The sequence below is a fragment of the Colobus angolensis genome, unplaced genomic scaffold (genome assembly GCF_000951035.1).
Source record: "Colobus angolensis palliatus isolate OR3802 unplaced genomic scaffold, Cang.pa_1.0 Scaffold38, whole genome shotgun sequence".
Lineage (NCBI taxonomy): Eukaryota > Metazoa > Chordata > Mammalia > Primates > Cercopithecidae > Colobus > Colobus angolensis.
Genome location: NW_012117154.1, coordinates 7,443,851 through 7,451,083, shown reverse-complemented (window position 1 = coordinate 7,451,083; position 7,233 = coordinate 7,443,851). Strand labels below are relative to the sequence as shown.

At 53.1% G+C, this 7,233-nt stretch overlaps 1 pseudogene; it reads left to right on the top strand.

Annotated features, from left to right (window-relative positions):
* Window positions 1–3,212: 3,212 nt before the first annotated feature.
* LOC105520404 lies at window positions 3,213–3,711 on the top strand (annotated as a pseudogene).
* The last annotated feature ends 3,522 nt before the right edge of the window (window positions 3,712–7,233 follow it).

Genomic DNA, 7,233 nt, shown 5'->3' with positions numbered 1-7,233 from the left:
CGTCTGTCAGCGGCGTTTGAACCAGAGCAACTCCATCTTGAACAGGGGCTGAGTAAAAAGGCTGAGACCTACTGGGCTGCATTCCCAGACAGGTAAGGCATTCTAAGTGACAGGATGAGATAGGAGGTCGGCACAAATACAGGTCGCAAAGAACTTGCTGATAAAACAGGTTGCAGTAAAGAAGCTGGATAAAACCCACCAAAACCAAGATGGAGACAAGAGTGACCTCTGACCGTCCTCATTGCTACACTCCCACCAGTGCCATGACAGTTTACAAATGCCACGACAACATCAGGAAGTTACCCTATTGGTCTAAAAAAGGGAGGCATAAATAATCCACCCCTTGTTTAGCATATCATCAAGAAATAATCATAAAAATGAGCGACCAGCAGTCCTGGGGCCGCTCTGTCTATGGAGTAGCCATTCTTAATTCCTTTATTTTCCTAATAAACTTGCTTTCACTTTACGGACTTCCCCTGAATTATTTCTTGTGCAAGCTCCAAGAACCCCCTCTTGGCGTCTGGATCCATCCCCCATCCCAGGGGTCAGCAGAGAGTAGAGAGTGACTCTGAGAGGACCCTGGCCTCATCAGCCTGGAGGTCAAAGTCAAGGTCACAAGAGCAGGCCAGCGCCAGCAGGTAGGGAAGTGTCTGCACAGAGTAGCAGCCCTGGGTCCAGACCTTATCTCCTCTTGCAAAGTGGGGCAACAGTAACTGCACTGTGCAGTGGCTGCGTGGTGGAGATTGTGGACCTGCAAAGCCCAGTGCGGGGCCTGGGCAGGTGAGAGCTGGGAGCTGTGGTCCACGCTTAGCACCCTCTCAGCAAGTGTCAGAGTCTGAGGAGCTCCAAGGTCCTGGCTGAGGAAGGAGTAGAGACAGAGAGAGACCAAGTGGAGGCTGTTGGGATGCAGGCCAAGGCTGCCCTCTTCAGGCACCCCAGCCAGTCCGAGCAGGCGGGGTATGTGGCCCCATGCTCCTGGCCACCAGCCTTTGCTTGGGGCCTGGGTCTGAGGCTCGCCTGCCAGTCCCACTCCCCTCTGGTGTCTTTCACAGGAGTTACTATGCCCCGCATGCCCCGTGCACCCAAACCCCACTGAGTGTCCACCGCCCGGAGGCCTACGTGACACAAGGGACTGCAAAGGAGACCTCAGCCTCCCCTTTGCTTAGAAATGCGGCTTTGACCAGAGCACCTCCTGGGACCCACACCCTACTCTGCAGGCCTGTGCCTGTGTTTCCGAACTGAGGACCACCGGCCCCTTAAATTCACGAAAGCCTCCTCATGAAGGCAGGAACCACTGCCCTGAGCAGGCCCGACACAGGGAAGGGGACAGACCCGCTTCAACTCCCCAGTGATGCGTTTCCCCTTAGAAACCACAGGATAATGTCATCTCTCAAAGGAAGGCCTCCTTTCCTCCCAGACGCCTGCACACCAGGACACACGCCATGCGCACATGAGCAAGCAAAAACTTTGGTGTCTCTCTTTTACACAAATATTTTTTCAAATTGCACTCTGGGAAAAAACAAAACAAAACAAAACATACATACAATTTCTAAAAATTCACAGCCAGGTGTGGCGGCTCACGCCTGTAATCCCAGCACTTTGGGAGGCCGAGACGGGCAGATCACGAGGTCGGGAGATAGAGACCATCCGGACTAACATGGCGAAACCCCATCTCTACTAAAAATACAAAAAATTAGCCGGGCATGGTGGCAGGTGCCTGGAGTCCCAGCTACTCAGGAGGCTGAGGCAGGAGCATGGCGCGAACCCGGGAGGCGGAGCTTGCAGTGAGCCGAGATCGCGCCACTGCACTCCAGCCTGGGCGACAGAGCGAGACTCCGAATCAAAAAAAAAAAAAATTCACCTGTTCAAATTTTGAGTTTATTTGTTTTGAGACAGGATCTTACTCTATCACTCACCCTAGAGTCAAGTAGTGTGATCACTGCACTCTGCAGTGCTGCTCAGTGCAGCCTTGACCTCCTGGGCTCAAGTGATCCTCCTGCCTCAGCCTCCCCGGTAGCTAAGACTACAGTTGTGAGCTACCATGCTCAGCTAAATTGTCTTTTTTTGGGTAGAGACAGGGTCTCACTATGTTGCTAGGCTGCTCTTGAACTCCTGGGCTCAAGTGATCCTCCCACTTTAGCTTCCCAACAGATTTGGGTTTTTTTGTTGTTGTTTTTTGTTTTTGTTGTTTTGTTGTTGTTGTTGTTGTTGTTGTTTAAAACAGAGTTTTGCTCTTGTCGCCCAGGCTGGAGTGCAGTGGCGCAATGTTAGCTCGCTACAACCTCTGCCTCCCAGATTCAAGCGATTCTCCTGCCTCAGCCTCCTGAGTAGCTAGGATTACAGGAGTGTGTCCTCACCCCCAGCTAATATTGTGTTTTTAGTAGAGATGAGGTTTCACCAAGTTGGCCAGGCTGGTCTCGAACTCCTGACCTCAGGTGATCTGCCCACCTCGACCTCCCAAAGTGCTGGGATTATAGGCATGGGCCACCAAGCCTGACAGATTTGTTTCCTTCTTTCCTTCCTTCCTTCCTTCCTTCCTTCCTTCGTTCCTTCCTTCCTTCTTTCCTTCTTTTCTTCCTTCCTTCCTCCTCTTTTTCCTTCCTTCCTTCCTTCCTTCTTTCTCTCTTTCTCTCTTTCTTTCTTTCTTTCTTTCTTTCTTTCTTTCTTTCTTTCTTTCTTTCTTCCTTTCTTTTTGAGACAGAGTTTTGCTCTTGTCATCCACGCTGCAGTGCAGTGGCAGGATCTCAGCTCACTGCAATCTCCGCCTCCCGGGTTCAAGCGATTCTCCTGCCTCAGCCTCCCAAGTAGCTGGGATTACAGGCACCCACCATCATGCCTGCCTAATTTTTACATTTTTAGTAAAGATGGGGTCTCATCATGTTGGCCAGGCTGGTCCCGAACTCCTGACCTCAAGTGATCCACCCACTTCAGCCTCCCACAGTGCTGGGATGACAGGCGTGAGCCACCGCGCACCGCGATTTGGTATTTTAAGGGCGTGCAAGAGAATCCAACACCTCACAGATCCAATTTACCACCTAATTGCTGAGAAACAGGGAAAGGAGCAGCTCAAGTACTGATGCTGGTGGGGCCAAGGAAGTCTTCCAGAAAAAAGCCCAGCAAGTTAGCATGAAGCGAAGTTTTCTCGGAAGGCTATTCAGTGCTTTAGGCAGGGCGATTTAGGCATAGATGTAGATCGTGATTATAAAATATTTCACTGAGATATTATTGGAGGGAGAGGTCCCACAAAGCTGAGCAGTCAAGACGTGCGACTTCACCGAGGACCAGCGCAGAGTTCAAGGCTGCCTTCCGGCTGTTTGACTGAACAGGTGATGGCAAGGTCCTTCCAGCCCCTGTGGGGACATGACGAGGGCCCTCGGCCAGAACCCCACCAACGCCGAGGCGCTCGAGGTCCTGGGGAACCCCGAGAGTATGAGGTGAATGTGAAGGTGCTGAACTTTGAGCACTTCCTGCCCATGCTGCGGACGGTGGCCAGGAATGAGGACCAGGGCACCTATGAAGATTATGTGGAAAGACTTCAATTATTTGACGAGGAAGGAAATGCACTGTCACAGGCGCAGAAATCCGGCACGTTCTTGTCTCACTGGGTGGGAAGATGACAGAGGAAGAGGAGAGATGCTGGTGGCAGGGCATGAGGACAGCAATGGTTGCCTCGACTCTGAAGTGCTCATCTGCAGGGTGATGAATGGCTGAGGGTCTTCCCAGCCTCCCAGAGCCCGGGCCTTTCCCTGGGTGACATTACGTATCTAGCCTGAGGCTCCCTCGGGCCTCTGGTGGTAGCGCCTTTCCCATCTCATCTCTCTTGGATGATGTTTGCCATCAGCATTCACCAAATAAACTTCCTCTCTGTGCACCCCCCACCCAAACAAATTTCAAGGCTGGGCACAGTGACTCACGCCTGTAATCCTAGCTGAGGTGGGCAGATCATTTGAGGTCAGGAGTTCAAGACCAGCCTGGCTAACATGGTGAAATCCCATCTCTACAAAAATACAAAACTTCGCCGGGCTTGGTGGCGGGTGCTTGAAATCCCAGCTACTCAGGAGGCTGAAGTGGGAGAATGCTTGAACCCAGGAGGCGGAGGTTGCAACGACATGAGGTGAGATCGCGCCACTGCCCTCCAGCCTGGGTAACAGAAAGAGACGCTGTCTTAAAAAAAAAAAATTCAGAACTGGGAGTAACAGAAGAGTTATTTCTGGGAGAAAAGAGAGCGTTAGATAAGGGCACTCAGACCACACCCCTCCTGCCTGGGGCCACCGCGGAGGAAAGCACCACAGAGGCCACTAAACACAAGCCGAGCTTCTCTTCTTGGAAACTCTAGAGGAGGAACTTCAGGGCCTTTCCCTCAGTTTCAGTTCTTATCTGGCTAATTTCCTAACGTCCCTGGTCCTGTCATTACACTAAAAAATAAGTCCATCCTTCAGTGTCAGGACAGGCCACAGACTGAGCCTGGTCTTGTAAAATTAGTGTGTTTTTGTTCCTCTTTTTCGCCAGGGCTGGAAGGGCTCAGTCCCTGGTGCCTCCTGAGCGCGGTGCAGTGAGGGGCAGGAGGCATGGGTTCTCTGCCACCACAGGCACCCCCTGCCTTTGGACATGGCCTTGTTGGGAGGGGGTGGCCATGCTGGAGGAGTCTGTGTGCGTGCCGTCGCTGTGGGGGTTCTGCTGGGGGCAGATCGTCTTGTCCAGACCCTCTGGGGGTTCTGCTGAGGGCAGATTGTCTTGTTCAGAGTCTCTGCTTCCTGCATGGTCAAAAGTGGTGGTGGGCGCTACCCAGCTGGCCTCTCAGGTCTCTGCGAGGATCAGGTGAATTTGCACTGGCGCTGCCCAGCTGGTCTCCCAGGTCTCTGCATGGATCAGGTGAATCTGAGGAAAGCCACCGACGGGTTTCTCTGAAATTCTGTCCCTGAGTCTCTCCTCTACAAATCCACCTCCTTGGAGGCCTGTCCCCGACAGGGCTGTACCTGGCAACCCCACCCGGGCCCTGATACAGGAGCCCTGCCCTGCCTTGGTCCTGGTGTGCACCCAGCCTGAGCAGCGCCCATCTCCTGGAAGGCTCCACAATGGAGGTGTATGTCTGCATGCTGACAGACATGGAGCAAACTCCTGACAGCAGGGAGACTGCAGTCCCTTGCTTGTGTGGTGGCCTCTGGCAATAGGAGCCACAAAGACAAGCGTGTTCTCAGCCCTGCTGATGTGCTGGATTTGCCTCCTGGGCTGCTGTGCACAGAACACAGGGTGCAGGGTCTCAGCCACAGACATAGATCCTCTCACATCCTGGGGGCTGGACGCCCGAGATCAAAGCATCGGCAGGGCTGGTTCCTCTGAGGCCTCTCCTTGGCAAGTAGACGCCATCTCCTCTCTGTATCCCCACAGGGCCGTCCCTCTGTGCGTGTGTATGTGTGTCCTCACCTGCTCTTCTTACAAGAACACTTGAAGTCCAATCAGGGTCCACCCTAGCGACCTCATTTTACTCTAATCACCTCTGTTTGGACCTCATCTCCAACGCAGTCCCCTTCTGCAGTGCTGGGGGTTGGGGCTTTGACACGTGAACCCGGGGTAGGCAAACCCACCCAACGCTCAGCGTTCTCTTTTCCTCTCTCTCTTTCTGCAATACACACGACTGACTTATGTAACGCTGAAAGTCACTCTACAGTAATATACGCCTTACAGATGCAAAGCTGCCAGGCTGCCAGGAGGAAGTGCCGCATCGGGAGCCACCTGGCCTGCATGGAGAGACGGAGGTGCTGACTGGCCACATCAATGAAGGACACGGCTCGCTCACTTCTCTGTTGGTGGCAGCTGGGACTCATAGGTTTGTGCCACCTCTTGGGAAGGGAATTTGGAATCTGGTAGGAAAGAGAAGACAAGAGCACGGGGGGGAACATTGTGAGGTGCAGGAGTGTTTCTCTGAGGCGGTTCATTGAATCATGTTCAGGAGGAAGCGCCCCAGCCCTTCACCGACCCAGCCAATCAGAATCAGGGCAAAGCACCATCAGAACCATGGTCGTCGTCATGACGATAGCCCCCGTTCATTGCATGCTATACTTGTGCAGCGGAAGCACCTTCGAGACAAACTTGCCTGAGGTCACACAGCTGCAGGGAGTAAAAGCTCAGTCTCTTCAGCTGGAGAGCGTCTTTGCACAACCCCTCATAACTAATTGGAACAAAATAGGAGGGGCAGGCCAGATACGGTGGCTCACACCTGTAATCTCAGCACTTTGGGAGGCAGAGGTGGCAGGATAGCGTGAGTCCAGGAATTCGAGACCACCCTGGGTAACATGGCGAGATCCTGTTTCTACAATAAATAGAAACATTAGCCAGGCATGGTAGCACGAACCTATAGTCCCAGCTACCCGGGAAGCTGAGGTGGGAGAACCACTTGGGCCTGGGGAGGCTGAGGCTGCAACCCCAATGGTGCCACCACACTCCAACCTGGGTGACAGAGTGAGATCCTGTCTCACAAAAAAATAAAATTAAAATAGGCCAGGTGCGGTGGCTTATGCTTGTAATCCCAGTACTTTGGGAGGCTGAGGGGGGCAGATCACCAGAGGTCGGGACGGCCAACATTGAGAAATCCCCGTCTCTACTAAAAATACAAGAGTAGCTGGGCATGGTGACAAATGCCTGTAATCCCATCTACTTGGGAGGCTGAGGCAGGAGAATTGCTTGAACCCGGGAGTCGGAGGTTGCAGTGAGACGAGATCGCACCACTGCACTCCAGCCTGGGCAACAAGAGCAAAACTCTGTCTCAAAAAAAAAAAAAAATTAAAATTAAATAGGAGGGGCAGCTCATCCTTCCCCCCACCCCAGTTAAGCTGTCAGGGACCCTTGCTCACACAGACTTTGAGCAGAGAGCTGCTTGGGAGGGAATAGGAGTGGAAGTCCCCGGCAGGTAGGAGGTCCCCCTGGATGATCTCGAAGCTCCTCCCTACCTCACGGTTCCAGATGTCCTGATTCCTGGTCTGCAAACTGGATGCTTTCCCATCTCTTTGGAAGCCTCTGGCTCCGTCCACAGCCCCCTCCCTGCAATGGTCAGGTCCCTGCCAGGTCACCCAGCTTCCCAGCCTTGTTTGACCTCTGGGGAGACTTGGAATCAGAACTGACAGCAGAGTTGTCATGAGGCTAAAATGAGAAACAAATGTGAAGCACTTATCACTGTGACTGCTGAGGGACTTGGGCAAACTCCAGCTCCCCCCGCCAGGGTTGTGTGCGTGGAAA